Raw genomic sequence first — 18,130 nt, forward strand, 5'->3', positions numbered from 1 at the left:
AGCGTGTGCGGACCACCCCGTTCAAAAAACACGGTCCTGAAGAAAACCAATAGAATCTTTTTGAAATGGTTGAAACATGTAGACCTAAATTTTAAACCACACATAGCACACTACGCTATTTTTAGATATACCACACGTTATGAGACACCACAGCCTTCCTAAATAGGCACAGGTGCCACACGATAATTTTTAATAGGGACAAAGCACTCAGGAATAAAGTCTTGCAGTGAGCAGTTTTGTCCCTTTTTAATACACTTTTCACTATTATTTCTCTCACATATAAAAAAACAAAAGAACCCGCTCCACTGTAACCAGGTGTCGCAGCACACCCCATAGGCATTCGGCTTTGGGGTGGGACCCCAATGATGAAGCATGTCACCAACCAGGTTGGTGAGTGAGGGGTCTTCTCAATAAGACAACTATTGTCCGGTTCAAGGTTGGGGCACTTATTGCTAACCTAAGCCTTATGCTTTAGATACAGAGGAAATTCCTGAACTGTATATCTTGCATCTAGGGGGTACTCCTCCATTGTTGTTAAAACTCTTTACCAGGGGACCAGGAGTTCCCACTACACATAGCCTGTGTAATCTCCCTTACTCTCTCCTTTGATTTACACAGGTCTTTTAAACACCCTGACATAAACGCATTACCTGGCTTTGTCTCATTACTTACTTAAAAATAATTATTTGTGATCTCTGACCGTCTCTGTCTCCCATCTGCTGCAGCTGCGCCGCCTGCTGCGCTGTGCTGTGGCTGTGTACCTTCCTCATCCTCGTCCTCCTCTTCAGAATCACACATTTCCACAGGTGTACCCTTCTTAGTGGCAAGGTTATTCAGCATGGCACATACAGCTATGATTTTGCAACACACCAGGGGCTGGTACTGCTGTGCACCTCCACTTTTGTGCAGGCAGCGGAACCAGCTTTTGAGGAGTCCAAATGTTTGCTCAACCACACTGCGTGTGGATCTATGTGCAACATTGTATCTCCTTTCACTTGGGGTGGATGGGTGCAGGTACGGAGTCAGGATGAAAGAGCACACTGCATAGGCACTGTCACCTGTGTGTGAGATGTAAGTAAGTATTACACTGCGTACAATCTAATCAACAGTTGTGTAATACAGGGGGTGTCACATGTACTTACCTAGCAGGTAGCCTTCACCAAATTCTCCTGCAAGGAGCCGGGTATATATCCCACTGTTCCTGAATATGTATGAATCGTGGGTGCTTCCTGGAAACTTTGCAACTATGTCGGTGATTATGTTCTTCGCATCACATATGACCTGTACATTGATGGAATGTGTGGACTCGCGATTGCGGTAGATGTACTCAGTCGCAGCAGGAAGGCAAATTGGTATATGTGTCCCATCAATGCAACCTATGACGTGTGGGAAGTGGGCTTTCTGATAAAAGTCCAACTTGGTCTTCTGCAGTTCTGCCTGTGTGCTGGGGAATTTGATGTAGTGTGCCATCCTTTGCAACATGGCATCCAGGAATTTGTGGAAGAAACGCGACAGGCAACTTTGTGAACCTCCACCTGCCACAGCTATTACCCCTTGGTAACTGCCAGATGCCAGGAGGTGCAGGCAACAGAGTACCTGTACATGAGTGGGTATTGCATGCGCCCTTGGTGTCTGGTGCTCCAGGAGTGGGTGCAGGTCCCCTATGAGGTCCAAGATGGTGTTTAGGTGTAGACTGTTGCGCTTATGGATTTCAGCCTCAGTCAGTTGGAACAGTGTTATTCACACTCTGTACACGCGCTCCTCCCGTCTCCAGATCCTCAGTCCTGCTGCATGCAAACGTAGCCGCCTTGCTATCACGTACAGGGCTGCTATTGTGTTGACACTGATGCATTTTGGGGCTGTTTTTATGCTGTGCGCCTGATTACCACCTGCTTTCCTTTAGTGTTAAATACTGATTCTTAATTACCGATTTTTGACAAATTCAGTATTACTGATTTTTGGTACATCGCTTTACCGAATTTTTAACAATTCCTTATTTCCGATTCGGTATTTTTTTCCGATTCGGTATTTTTTATTCTCGCGATCGGTAAATAAGGAATCGTTAAATGTTTTTTCTTATTTTTACCGATTCCTTTTTACCGAGGCCAATCGATAATACATACATCGCACATGGCTAAATACCGGTTTACTGAATTTTACCGTTACCGACCGGTATTTAGCCACCTACATCTAGCCCTTGATGACCAGCTTTAATAAGCAAACTAGCAGCTTTAATAGCAAACTATGTGCTGACAGCAACAAAACAAGCATTATCCCAGGAATTTAGAAACAACAGAGATAATTGACATTTACTCGTATATGTGTGTGTGTAAGAATGAAGTTTTTCATTTTTATGATCATCGGCACAGTAAGAGTATCATGTGTGTGTGAGTGTGGGCAATAGTCTTTTTTGAGTGATGTAAATACAATCCTCGGAGTTAACAGCGAGGTTACCTCTATTTGAGCTACTACCTCGCAAACAGAGAACCACACGGTTTTCTATGAGAAGAATATATCACCAAAGTAAAAATATATCACAAAGAAAAAATATATCACAGTATTCAGTATACTACAGAATGTAATTTTCCACGTTGTAGTGATGTGTTTGAAAGAAAAAATGATAATTTCTTCCTTTTTTTCCTTTTATATTTCAGATGCCAAATTCTGGTAATTTTTTGAGGGGGAATTATTTACCCCTATAGCAGATTAGCCTATTTTTGCAATCTGTTATTAGGACAATAGGCATATTACATTTAATTCATTTATTATTTGAGTGTAGTAGGGATCACATACAGTCCTGAGGAGTAAGGCAGAGGGGACTGCTTACGAAACATGTCGACCCAGTAGGGTGTAGTACATACACCCTACCTGAACCCCTTTTTAACATTTCCAGCCAGAGAAGCGAATGAAATGTATTTTTTCTACTAGCCAGGAAATTTTTTATATTCTCTTTCACTTACAATCACCTACCCTACCACTCTCACCTTCCACACCACACATAGCCTATTACAAACTCTTAGTGCTCCCGCGTATCCGTTGGTGGCAGCACGCCCCGCCCGGTAGAGGGACGGGAAGACCCCCATGATGAAGCATGACACTATGGGATTCATAGTGTGTGAGGGGTATTTTAAAAACACATAGTGCTTTTCGAGGCAACTCCTAGATCAGCAGATTTCACCTTTTTCACATCACGATTAAATATAACAAATATATAAATATATAGGATAGAATCTTTTTGGTTGTGAACAAAGGTAAGCGCAGCCTAGACGAAATGTAATCCCCCACTCATCAGTGGGAAACTATTCTGTTGAATTGAGTTGGTGTATAAGACTGGGATCAAACATAGGAATCCCTTCTGCATCAAGGGCAGTTTTTCCAAAAAAGGGTCATGCTAGGAGACAGCAAGATGGAATTCTTGGGTGGAGGGGAAGAAAAAGGATAAATGGCCCCAAAATTATCTTTATCATTGTCTGGATCGGGGTCACCCAGATCGTCATCAGTATCAAGGATCTGAAAAATGATAAGTTTTGATAACGTCACCTGAATATGTTTGGATTTTACTTTGCACTTGGAAGGTGTCTTAATATTACCCTCCTTATTAGGAGGCCTGAGAGGATACATGTCCTCAGCCTTGTGAGAGGAAACCTCTCTAGTCAGAAGTGCAACCTCAGGAATGGGAGTAGCTACTTGCAACTTCTTTAACAATGTAGGTAATGTCACCGTTTTTAGCTTTCTACTTTTCCCACAGAATGGGCCGAAAGAGTCTTATACATTATATTCACCACTGACTTTTTGATATTTTTTGACATTTTATCCATGGAAGCTGCCACAGCTGGTTCAACAGATGAATGAATAAAAGCATTCAGGTCATTTTTGAATGTTTCCCCTTCTTCTTCATTACCAAAGAATAATGGAGAGCTATCTATCTCCATCGTTAGGGAAAACAAGTTCCCAATATTAATTTAAAAAAAGACTTAGGCAGAAAAGGTGTTTACTTCACAGTGGGAGGATGAGAAAAGGTTCCCTCCCATAGGGGATGGGCACTTTAAATCAGGAGCTGAGAGAAACCCGAGGAGGCGGAAACAAAGGCTGCGCCCCCTGGGAGTGGCTCAAATCTGAGTCTAGTGCAGAAACGACGCCCGGAGCAACATGTAATACGGGTGGGGTTCTAAAAATATTTGAAGAAGCAAGCGGAAGCTATACTGCAAATTAAGTGTCAGATGGCAGCAATGAAGGAGCGTTGATGAGATTAAGAAGACGTGTGCCACAAAACGGCAAACACGCGCCACGCACAACATAGAGCTCTGCCATGGGTGCTTAAGACACCAGCAAAACAGAATACACTTGCATAGAAAGAAACACCAAACAGTAAGATTACATTATCCAATTATAAGCTTATTCGTATCGAGCAATACCACGTTATGTTTTAGAATTAATAAATATGGAGTACCTATCTTGACTGCAAACAGCAAGAACAGAGGGCTGTTCGCAGTTAAGCTAATGGGATTTACATGATAAAGTCCTTCTGTTGGTCTTGCAGCATACAGTGTTTCATTTTCCCAGTGGGTAGTGTTCTTTAAGCCTCATGGGTCTTTTAGTATTTTAAGTTCTTGACTGCTGCTGTCTAATAAAAAGACAGCACCCTGTCCAAACCCGTTCCAGTAAAGTTCGGAGTCCCGCAAGGATTCTCCCTATCCCCGACATTGTTCAATTTATTCATGGAACCACTCACAGTACTGCTGCAAGCATCCAACGTGCAATATCACATGTACGCAGACGATACCCAACTATACCTTAAGAAACACACCCCTGAAGATATTAAACTGCTCAACGCAATGCTTGTGAACAACCAGACATGGTTGGCAGAGAACCATCTCAAATCTCCTAATAGCCCCGCCTGCCAAAATCCCCATCATGCAGGACTGGTTGAAACATCTTACTGCATTCAACTTTCAACCAACTATTGTGGACTCAGCAAAATCATTAGGTATAACCCTCGACTGCAACCTCAATATGCATAAACACATTTGTAATGCAACTAAGGGAGCAAACTTCCAGATTAACACACTGAGGAAGCTGAAACCTTTCCTACCCGCCAATGACTTCAAGATGGTAGTTCAAGCTCTAGTTATCCCTCGGGTGAATTACGGAAGTGTCGCTCTCTGTGGCCTCCCTAAAACGACAACAGCACCCCTAAGAGCCTCCATTAACGCTGCAGCGAGACTCATCACTGGCTCGAAAAGAAGCTCCCACATCTCCCCAGACCTAAAATCCTTGAACTGGCGACCATTTGAAGACAAAATTCACCTGAAAATTGTGTGCATGGCGCATAAGGCCATACATCACAATGCACCCAGATACATCACACAGAAACTGACAATCTCTGGTGGTACTAGATTCACAAGAAGTGCAGAAAACCTACTACTGAAACGACAAAGATTCAACAAGAAAAAAGCATAAACGATCCTTCTCAGGGATGGCGCCCAGGATCTGGAATGCACTACCTCCAGAAACCAGACTTATATCCTCCACTGCATCCTTCAAAAAGGAAGTAAAATCGATTCTCATGGCAAAATTCACTTGAACATAGACTAAGGAAATCCTGTGAACACTCGCACCTTCACCAGTATTCCTTTTATAACAAGGGTCAATTAGACCACCTAGGCACTATAGCTGCCTTTGCCTTGACTCAATGGGTCCTCATTGTCTTGCACCGTTTTGCTCATCGTTGCACAAGATGTTATGTTTACCTGATCTATCTGCTTTATTTGTCTCTACAAGTAACCTCTTTGTTGTATACATAACTTCTATGTTTGTAAAGCGCTCTGATATCCGCAAGGGTCTTGTTTGCCCTCTATAAAACTTTCAAACTAAATCAATAAGCATAATAGGAGCCGCTGGTCTTAGAATAAAATGTGGAAATCTCAGTTTATAGTTTGTATACATGTGGCCCTTAATGATGGTGTGATGAAGGTTTTGGGTGTAGCAGGTCATGGACTATCTTCAAAAAGGAAAATTGAAATAGTAAACATTAAGGGCCTCATTACGATGGTGCTCTATTGCCTCAGGCAGGTGTCCGACCGACTATATTTCGGCGGCCCCACCTGCCTGATTACAATGGGACTGCCCTGCAGGTGGTTGGAAAACTGTTTTTTTCCATTGTGGCTTCTACTGCGGCCGTAGGAAGTGCTGCAGTGCACGCCGCAGTGGAAAACAGCAGTTCTCAAACATCCATGCACTGTATGTCAGGCCTCTTGTGGTGCCTGGCACATAGTGCATGGATGTTGGGGGGCGGGGGGGGGCGGCACCACGTGCCAGCCCAGGCCCATAGTGAAGAAAATACCTCACCTTGCGGTAATGGTACTTACCAGGTGGTAAGTGCCCCACAACTGGAAAACAGGCTGTGTTGAGTAATTTAAGGGTTGGGTAGAACTCTACTTAGCACATATTGGGCCCTAAGTGAGAGCTCAGTGGAATGCATTTGAAATTTTGAAGAGACATCCTGAACATCCCGCGTTAGTAGCTGCAGCTGGAGTGGAGTTGTTTATGACCTTCTTCTGTCTGGAAGGAAGGAAGGAAGGAAGGAAGGAAGGAAGGAAGGAAGGAAGGAAGGAAGGAAGGAAGGAAGGAAGGAAGGAAGGAAGGAAGGAAGGAAGGAAGGAAGGAAGGAAGGAAGGAAGGAAGGAAGGAAGGAAGGAAGGAAGGAAGGAAGGAAGGAAGGAAGGAAGGAAGGAAATAAATATGGGTTGATAGGAAACAGAAAGAACTGTGGGTGAGGGGATAGATGAGTGTGTAAAAGGATGGGTGGAAGAGTTAAAGTGGGGATGGATGGATGAGTGGGTGACAGGATGGGTAGATGGGTGGGTAAAAGATGGATGGGTAAAAGGATAGTGTGGGTAAAGTGATGGGTGATGAAAGGATGGATAGATTAGTGGGTAAAATGATGGATGGATGACTGGGTGAAAGGATAGCCTGGTGAATACAAATCTTAGAGATTGGATTGGTGGGTGAAAGAATGGCAGAGTAAATGGAAATCATAGAGAATGGATGGGTGGATGGGTGGGTGGATGGATGGCAGAGTAAATGGAAATCTGAGAGGATGGATGGATTGGTTGATGGACAAAAAGATCAATTGATGAATGAAAGGCTTTATTCATGGATGGTTAAGGAAAATGATAGATGCATGGTTGGATGGATGGATGTAGGGATGGATGTGTGCATGCGTAGTTGATGGATGGATGGATGGATGAATGGAGTATACCATAGATGGATGCAATGGGGAAAAATTGAATGGTCGATGAAAGAATGAATATATGACACAATGTAGAGGTGAAATGGTGGATGTCAGCAGGTGGAAGGAAGGGTGAAAGAATGAATAGATAGATGCTTGGATGGAAGAGACACGGGAGTCCTGGGGAGGGTTGGGTTCACCGGCTTCGCTTGCTTGGTGCCATCAGAGCTTTGGTTCAAAGTGGGGGTTAATCAGGGCTTTAAGTGGGATGAAAAAGAGGATGGTTTAAAAAGGAACATGGTCTATGTTATTAAGAGCATGGCTTATACACGTCAAATACATTTCTGTGATTTCCTTGGTGCACCACCAAACCAGTATTTTGGTGTTTCTCTGAGCTTTCTGTTACTACAACCAGGTATATAACACAACAACTTACACATAAAACCAGCCAGGACTATTGGGTTTGTTCATTCTCGTTAGCTGTTTGAATCTTGCACCACATTTCTTTGCTCTTCCGCACCCTCTTTTCCTTCCTTCTCGAATGCATCTCCTTCACTTCACCCCCCCACAAACACAATGCACCCACTCACCTGTAAACACTGCATTTTATTTTACTTTTGCCTTGCCAAAATGATGACAACTGTGTACCTCCTTCATACTCAGAATCCTGCAAAGTACCACAATTGAAATTGAAATATGTGACCATTGCTCTGTGAGCTCTGCAGAGAGGCCAAGGATCGGATGAACATGCATTCTGAACACCTTTCAGACCTTCTGACAGGCACACAGAGAGGCACTCGCACAGCCTTCAGCCTCAGCGCTCTCACTCGTGGCCATTGTACACACCCAGGAGTGACTCAGTTCAAAGTATGTTCTATAGAAGAGTTATATTCTACAGGGGAACAAAATAGAGAAACACAACAGCCTGGAAATAGAAGGGAATACACAGTTAAGCAAATTGTGAAATATAAACCAACTAAATCGTAGACGCGGAATGACATTTTTTTGTATTCACTTATCAGGAACGTTTATTGTTTTACCGAGTATAGTTAGGGGCATGAATAACGGACCAGATAGGGACCCGTTTAATTATCCGTTTATAGAGACGACCCGATCAGAGATCCGGAGGGACCCGGCCCTCTTAAAGCCCTAGGGGTGTTTTAATTTCCTGCCTACTCGCTAGAGCCGTTTATAGGCTTTTAAAAGCTTGTGGGCAGCATTAACATTCCTGCCTGCCGCAAGCCCTCGTCTATGATGGTTTTGCCCTCAACTATGACCTTAAGCTCTGCAGGTAGATAGGATTGAATTTAAAGCAGGGTAGAAAGAATTCAGAACGCGCTGTTATCTAGAGCAAGAAAAAATTATAAATTCCCCCTGTGAGGAACGTATTTGTGTATTCCGGTAAGAATACAAAACCTGGTCATTACCATGGCGATAAAAATGTGTATAGATTTCTTAAGTGACACATAACCATATTTAGGCAATGGAATATCTGTTTCAGTGAGCTGTCCCAATGTCCTGACTGCAAGGCCCCAGGAGGGGGGACCGGAAGTACCAAATTAAAAAATAATGCTCTGTTTTTTCCATCGCAAGGACACATTCCTAAATTTCCGCCTACACTAGAGAGAGTACATTAGTGACGGCATGGTGGACCAGTCTGCCTTTTGAGAGCAGGAAATTACTTCACTCATATCCTTTGCACACTTATTCTGTGCCACTTCCTAAGTAGTGCACAGTTAGTGCACCTACCAGTAGCCAGTGTGCCCTGCGCTTCGGGCACGGACATAATTGGAAGGCCTTTCCTCACTTGCACAAGACCTGCCCCCATGCAAATGATAGAATGACCCCTTCACATTACCTGGTGCAAAATATGCGGTATTTATGTGGGTGTTTCAGAAGGGGCAACGCAAGTTTAAGTGCCCTTGCTGTGCCACACAAATGACGAGGCAGCACGCGGACTTACTCCCCAGGGTACTTGTTTAATTCAGCCTCATGGGCAAAACCATTAAAAAAATGCCCTCTTTTTCACAATTTTTGAAAACAGTAGCAGATATAATTCAGCTCGACATTGGGTTGGCAGGAGTTGCAGAGCCTTGGACTAAGCTTCTGTCCTTGGATGGGATGGGAGAACATGGTGGTCTAAATCAGCTAACAGCAGGGCATCACCACAACCGTTCATGTGCTAAGTGGGACCATCTCTTACCTTGTATGACCTTCAAAACAAGGGTCAGGATTTCAAAACTAACCTTGCATCCTCTGTTACCAATGGAGGGACATGAGCCATGTTCCTCAGTCCACAGATGCGGCGGGTTTCTGCATCCGGGGCTCTTTGCAGATGTTGCAGCGGCACTTCAAGGAGGTCCCATAGGAGACATCCCACAATCCAGAGTGAAGGTAAGCAGTGCCACAACCAACACCACCCTAGGAATCTCCACGGGCAGGAAACAAAGCACCCTGCGCAGCTGATGGGGATTCTGTCTGGTTATTGTTTGATGTATGTTATAAGGCTGAGATCGAGTTCCAAATAAAGCCTTGCGGCCTGATTTAGAGTTTGGAGGATGGGAACTCCATGACAAGTGTGAAGGCCATTCTATCCGCCTTATTACAAGTTCCTTAGGATATAATGCATGTGTAAACAGGGTTATCACGGAGTAAGCTATCTGCCAGACTCTAGAACAGGCCACACCTTTTTTACTCCGACATTGGCAATTCACGTCAAGTGGTGCAACCAGGGCTCGAGTCGGGGTACCACGCGGGTGGATGGCATCCCCCCACTTATTTTACCGGGAGCTCGATAACTGGAGCAAATTCAGCCACACATTCACTCTTTGGCCTCTCTGGGGCGAGATCGGAGCCCATTCAGAACGCTGCTCACGCGCTGGCTTCTCTGATGCAATCGCATCTAAGGGGTGAGCGAGGGGAGGCAATGAGTCTGATGGTGCAAGCCACCTTTCGTGACGTCACTTACTGTTGTGACTTCATCGTCCCACCACTTCTTTTTTTAGGACTTGTGCCCTGGGTACAACTGACTCCCACAGATCTTCTGGTCACTGCCTCTTTGAGTCACCAGGTTCTCAAGAACTGTCATCCTGCTCCTGTAGGCCACAACACCTGTGAATGGTTGCTGGCAGAACTTATTTAGTGTGCTTTTAACATAACCCTGTCCTTTTTAAGACACACTAATTTCAAAATGTATTCTGCAAACTAACGTCTATCTCGGGCTACTAGATGCATGAAGGTTGGAATGGTGGCAAAAAGGGTTGTCAAAGTGCAGTGCGTACACAGCGGCACATTAAAGCACACAGACCAAGTACTTATGACTCTAACACATTCCTCTCATACTGCAATCATGGTTAGCTGAAAACGGATTTTGGCTTCAAATTCCCAGCTAAGAGGCCAATCTTTGAATAGGCAAAACAATATAGCTGTTTCTCCTCTGTGACATGTGCATATAAAATGAAAAGTATGATTCGCTCCAGCATTTAGTGCACCACATGTTTACGCAATATTGGGTTTGTAGCACCATATCAAATAGGATTTAATGTTTCATCAACAGTCGAGTCCGTGGTTATGGTTTGATAAATAAACTTACTCTACTCATAGGTCACCTGCTCAGTTTGTCAAAAAAGGCCTTCTCAGGGTTAACTTCAGTTTAAGGAGAGATCGTCTTCCTGCCCAGCATGTTCCAGTAAGCTCAGCTCTTCCCCTGAGAGAGGATACGAAAAGCAAATACACTGTACCACTAAACTCAACACATATACTCATTTCTTGGAATAAAATGGATACCTTTTTATCCTGTACATCCAGCTTTTTATTAAAACATATGTTCGAGAGCTCGCTCTCAGTATATTCTGTGAATTCGCTATTTAAAGGGGTTCTGGCATCTCCCTTCTCCAATGAGAAAGGGCCCTGCAGAAGTGTAGCACATTGCATATTTAATATTGAAGTTTCTCACTAGGAGTCACTTTCAGAATCAAGGCATCCGGTTTTGAAAAGAGATACAAAGGTTTGGGATTCTTTTACAGTCAGAGTTCCCTTTTAAATTAAGTGTTTGTTTAGGAAAACTGTGATTTAATTACCAATGTTCAACAATAAAACAAACCACTGAGACGACAACGAATTTCCTTCCATGCTCAAATTACATTTAAACAAGTATTTTTTTTGTTTCCTGCTCTAGTCAAAAGATAGGGATATTAACACAATCTGGGCTAAGCTCATATAGTTAGTGGATAAAAAACACAATGAGCAGGCAGACGGTGACCAATTGACCTTTAAAAGTGGCAGGAACACCATTGCAATCCAAATGCAGCTTTCTTAGGTTTTATTGCTACAGCTAGAAATTTGGTTCAAATCTGCAGATTTTGCAGCAAAATGTGAATTGAATTGCAATTGCCATAAATCCATAATTGTATGTAACACTTGATGCTGGAGGCCAGCATAAATCCAGCAGCCCTCATTACTTCCTGTAATCAACTTTAATGCCTTACCTCAGTATTTGGTCACACAATTACTTTCGTTGATATTTGCCATTTTCCAACTTTCCAAAAACTCTCAAACCTGAATCCGAACTTCTTCACTGGTTTCACAATTTTATAAGGCCTAATGCATAATACTGATTTCAATCTTTAGAAGAAAGCCAATGATCTCTTAATGAAGTCTTACAGGTTGTTATGCAAAAGACTAGAGCTAATACCAATTTGACAACAAATGGTTCACAAATATAATAACCGCTCCAGATTCTTCTACAGAGCAAATAACGGACAACACAGAAAATGAATGAGGCAGAAAAACAAACCTAGTGAACTATGCTCCATCTTGAAGATGCTGCTTGGCCCTCACTCAAGCCAGGGATGCTCAAAGTTGGAGAAGCGCCGGGAAACCCACTGTGGGTAGCTGTGCGCGGTAAAAGTTTAAATAAATAAATAAATAAATAAAATAAAAGTTGGGATTTGTCAACTTCTTTATGTATTTTCATAACTTTAGCAACTTTCGAAACTTCTTAAGCTGATAATCATTTTAAAAAAAGTGAGTACAGATTTCTTTGTAAAAAATTGCACTGCTTGGGAAATTTTTCTATTGTAACAGATTTTCAGCCTCATAAAATTGTGAAGCTTGTCAGTTTGCACGCCTTTGCTATCATGTTCATTTTTCATTCTCTAATTCCAACCCAAGCACAACCTACGCACAATTACTTTGTAGCAACATAATCAACTTTTTCAATAGTAAATAGCCAAAATTGCTAGAACCCTAGGCCCAGCTGTACAAATCAATTCTGAGGTTACAAATCCTGTAATTCACAAAATCTCAAGGTTTGTGACTGTAAAATGTTTTTTATTGTACTAAACTCATGTTGTGATTTGATAACAGGTTACTGAATCAGAAAATGGGTTCAAAAAGGCATAAAAAATTGTGGTTTAAAAAGAGCATGCTTAGAGTGTCCCTGACAACTAGTAATTTGTTATGCCATGTTCAATGGTCTGCGACAGCAATTTTAGTCTCAAACCTTTGGCAGGTTTTCGAGTTTCAAAAGGAGATGGCAATCAATTTCCCAAGGGGAAAGCATGCCCTTGAAATCCATTCCCATTTATGAAAAACTGTTTGTTTGTGGGTGGCAGGGGACCACTACCAACTTTGACGCAAACATTTTTAAAAAACAATTTATTTTTAATAAAACCCAGTTTCCTTTAAGGAAACGGGCTCATTAAAAAAACACTTTATTTGAATTCAATCACCAACCTGCCATACTGCCAGGAAAACTTAAGCAAAGTGGCTCGGAAGAACATAATGTTTATGCGACTTCTAGGCCTGCGCTCGACGGCCTTCAACAAATGGGCCCTAACAAGCGAGGAGGGGGCTTGCAGGCTGTGCAAATACCACTCCGAATCATGGCTGCATCTCCTGTGCTGCTGCCCGGCACTAGCAGCCCCCAGAAGGTCCCTTTTGAAACCCTTGTTCTTAAAATGGGGCACCAGGACGTGCTGGGAGGCCTAGGCCTTGTGCTTTACATCTACTGACATTCAAGTGCTCGCTCGGTTTGGAAAATTTGTGAGACTTTTGGACAATCTTCTACTACCTCCCCTGGTTGCCATGCTTCTCCCCCCTCCCCCCCCCCCTCAAAGACTCATTACAGACTTTTTTCGTCCTTTGTCCCAGTACTCTCTGTCTTAACTATTTTATCCGGCCAAGCATAGCAAAACGCTCACATAGGGAACTATAATGCTGCTCTTCAATAAGCATATTGGTCTCTAAGCCTTGAAAATTGTTCTTTAGCCTTGTTTTTACTTGATAAATGTGCTAAAAGCTAAATTTTATACTCGTGCTAAAGTAGATTTTGTATAGCAATGGTTTTAAGTAACTGTGCTAAATTAATTAAAAAAACAAACAAAAAAAACAATCACCAACCAAGTTGTCTGCTCACCCAAGCAGTGATGGCATCCACTCGGAGTGAGTCGCAATTTGCTACCTACCTAATTAATGGTAATGAGAAAGGTCGAATTACAAACCATCCCAAAGGCACTTTGGTAAACTGACGTACACAGGTTGATTTGCAAATTCAAAATAGATTCACAAAAAGTAAGTACTCAATTTGCCACTACTTTTTGCGAATCAATTCTTCGTTCATTTGGCCGCTAATTTGCAGCCATAATGACACAAGGTCTTATGATTCCACGGACCATGTGCTCACGTACCTTGGATCACTTTTTGCCTACAAGCCAAGCAGAAGTCCTTAAAATAATAAAAGGTCTCAAAAGCATTACAAGACCGGATCAGCCACGTCCTGTCTTCCCAATTAATTTCTGTGCTGTCTCCATTCTCAGGGATCTAGTGATAACTACACATTACAGGGCCCTGTGGAAGCACATTTGACCTATCTTCTGCATGAACATCGAGGTTTTCACATGAACAAGGGTTTTTTGCTTCCTTAGCAAAAGCAAAAATCTGGTTGAAGATTCCTCACTTTGCCCAACTACGCAAAGCAATGTTAAACTTGCCTGCAATAGCAGAAAGGCTGCATTTCCTACCACAAAATCTCCAGTGGGGGCTGAACCACTGCCTTGTGTGGGGATACCAACCACAGTGTGGTATCAGTTCCTAAGAGAGAAAGGAGTTCAACAACCTATTCTGGTTGTAAGTCAGTATACTAGTCTCCAAAGAACGGTTAGAGTGTGCTTGCTGTGGAGGTAAATCTCCTATCTGTTCTTGTGCCCTCAAACACCCTTGCGAGTGTAAAGCATCATCATTGGGCTGTGCTCCTCATGGGGGTGGCGCTGCAGTCCCTCGCGGGCCCCACAAGAGGGAGATCTTTTTAGGAGTTGCCGCACTTGTGCATGTGGGTATGTGGGCCAAGTGAGTGAGTGAAAGTGAGTTAAAATTACCTATCGGTACCCAATCAGATTTAATGAGGGGTCCTATAGGTAAATTAAAATGTGCTTTGGGTGTGGGGACTCTCCTTAAGCAAATAAAGGGAGGCACAAGTGTATTCCCGCAGCTCTCAACCCGTAAAACCGTGTGTGACATTCAAGAGTGAGTGGTGGTCGACATGTTTCGTGCAACCAGTGGGTCCCTAGTCGATCCCTGTGCGCTTCATCAGGACCTAAAGAGTGCAAAATACTGAAAGAGTGAGTCAGGGAAAGACACCCTACACTCCCCCCAATACCTTTTGTCAGGTCAGGAAAACGTCTAGGTGTCCGAGACACGTTTTATTCGTGTTCTCAATACCCTCCCTAGTTTGAAGAGGGACGGCGCCAGCAAGTGGTCAGGCTGGCGGGAGGAAAAGGTGTCTCTCCCTTGCATTGACGCCTGAAAACTTGTCTGCTGGAGAGTATTGAGAACACGAATTAAACGTGTCTCGGATGCCTAGACGTTTCCCTGACCTGACCTAACAATAGGTCGACCACCACTCACTCTTGAATATCACACACATTTTTACGGGTTGAGAGCAGCGGGAATACACTGGTCCTGCCCTTTATTTGCTTAAGGAGAGTGTCTTTGTTTCAACAGTTAGGGGAATATTTCTCAAAAAATTTTGGAGCCTGGAGCTGCGCCAAATTTGGTAGTGCTGCGCTCCGTCATATTGAAAACGCAACGATGCACTGTATTCACAAGGATATGGCGCACCCCTGTGTTTCCCATAGCGCTGGTGCAAAACAAGCTGCCTAGCGCCAGCGCAGGCACCCTGCCGCCATGTTGCAAGGGTGCCTGCTCTACAGGGACAATTGTTTATGTGCAGGAAGGGACACCTTCCTGCACATAAACAATCAATAATGGTGATTTGCTCTTTCTATGTGTACTGTGGATTGCAGCACATATGGAAAGAGTAAAAAACAAGGAGAAATTAATTATTTCTCCTCGTATCGCCATTCTAACACCTGGTATTCCATGGTGTTAGTTTCTGATGCTGCCTCAACCTTGTAAATCTGGGGCAGGGTCAGAAAGCAATGGGTGTTGCAGTGGAATGCCCACAGCAACACCCATTGCATGACACTTTGCCTCAGAGCGCTGTGGCAGAAAGGGGCATGTTTACAATGTGGGGCCATCTTTTAAATATGAGAAGTGGCGGTACGCTACGCCGCCGGATCATCAAAAAAAGTGACGTTCCGGTGGCAATAGGAGTGTGGAAATATACCCCTTGGCTACTTTGGGAAAAGCTTAAGGGATCTAAACATATGACCCTTTGCTGAATTTGGAATTGTTTCTACTTTTCTGAAATCTACAGCTTTTCTTGATCACCCACGGGTCTCACACTGGTTTCCACCACAAACTGAAAGTAGGTTGAGAGTACAAAAAAATAAGAAAATTGGACAACCTCTTTGAAAAATGCTTAAACTGTGGCAAAAAATGTATTTTTTATACAGCCCTGCATGTTCTTGAAAGATGCGAAGATGGTAACTTTAGTACAGCACAGCAAAGCATTTGTGGATGCCGTTCTTTTCCCGATCACCTTTTCGCTATTTCTCCGCAAAAACTCAAAAAGTAGGTATACTTTGACTATTTTCTCGACCGCCTTCAATTGAATACACAAATCTGGGGGGGGGATTGGGACCCCCAGGATGTTGGAAATAAATAACAAGCATTTGGCATGAATTCCTTATGTGGAAAGAAAGTTATAGAGCCCTCAGCACAAACTACCCCAAATAGCCAAAAAGGGGCTCAGCACTGGGGGGGGGCAGTAATTAAGGGGTTAATATGTGACTCACCCCTTGCAGAAGTCTTTGAGGCTCGTAGCATCTTCTGTTGTTTAAATGTAGAGGATATGCAATTCCATGTCTAGCTTTCGGCTGCTCTAAATCACTCAGCAGCAAGCGTGCACAGTAAGCTTTATGGCCCAAACACATAAGTAGTTTAAAATGTGCTTATAATCTCCAGCTGGGGTTACATTATTCTGTGTAAAGACTGCGGCAGGAGGTCTCTGGGATTAATTGTCTTTTGAGAGGCATTCTTTTCCCAGCAGTAACTCCTCACTTATCATTGACGGGCACCTGGATCTGGTCCTAATGGCACAGGTGTTTGCTCTAATCTAGTCGTCACTGAGTGCCGAGGCCTCCTCCTCCCCTGACTCAAGGATTGTGCTCTGATGCAGAAGCTCCGGAAAGACACAGGGCCTATACACAGCTGGGCAGTGGAAGATGGCTGAAAGCCTGTGTCAGAAACCATGGCTAAACATCCCAAGGTCAGATAAAGGGCAGATGTTATTAATGCAGTTTGTGAAATGGCAACATTGGATAGATCTGTCCTTATCTTGCATGCTACAGGTCTAAGTCCAAACTGAGCCATGCCAGCTAGTCATCCTTCTGAGGTACATAAAATGAATGTTACTAGAAGAAGCAGTGAGAGGATCCATGTTGTTTACAGCCCTATGAAGCTGCAGGATTATGACAAGCAAAAACGTTGTACCTTCTGTTCCCAATCCATAATAAAGAGAGAGCCCAAATATTTGAGGCGGGTAATCTCAGGAACCACAGCACCAATCACAACACCCAATACAGCGTTGGAAAGGGCAGTTGCATCAGAAGGACATACGCTATGCAGACGACCACCATATACATTTAAAAGGTAAAAGAACAGTGCCAGCAAAGTAGTCCCTTGTGAGCATGTCTGCGTTGTGCTGTGGGCGTGTGCTGGGGGCGTGACAAATGCTGGGGGCGTGTAGTAAGTTCCACCCTTCATGCCATGTCTCATATTGTGTGCTAAGTCTACCCTGCTCCCTTTAAATACCCCTGCACCCCATAATCATAACCCACCCTTACTCCTTAAAATACCCCAACACCCTTAAACACTAACCCATCTTAACCCCATAAATATACCCTGTACCCCAAAACCCAAACCTATCCCTAAACCTTAAAAATACCCCTGTGCCCCAAAACCCAAACCTAGCCCTGAACCCTAAAAATACCCCTGTACCTCAAAACCCAAACCTACCCCTGAACCATAAAAATACCCCTTTACCCCAAAACCCAAACCTAGCCCTGAACCCTAAAAATACTACTGTACCCCAAAACCCAAACCTGGCCCTGAACCCTATAAATACCACTGTACCTCAAACCCCAAATCTACCCCTGAACCCTAAAAATACCCCTGTACCCCCAAACCTAAATCTATCCCTGAACCCTAAAAATACAACTGTACACCAAAATCCAAACCTACCCCTGAACCCTAAAATACCCCTGTACCCCAAAACCCAAACCTAGCCTGAAACCTAAAATACCCCTGTACCCCAAAACCCATACCTATCCCTAAACCCTAAAACTACCCCTGTACCCCATAACCCAAAACTATATCTGAACCCTTAAAATACCCAAACACCCCAAAACATGTACCTCAGTACCCCAAAACATATACCCCTATACCCATACTTACCTTATCCAAACATTAAAAAAAACATGCTTTTACCATTCATGC

The sequence above is a fragment of the Lissotriton vulgaris genome, chromosome 5 (genome assembly GCF_964263255.1).
Source record: "Lissotriton vulgaris chromosome 5, aLisVul1.2, whole genome shotgun sequence".
NCBI lineage: Eukaryota > Metazoa > Chordata > Amphibia > Caudata > Salamandridae > Lissotriton > Lissotriton vulgaris.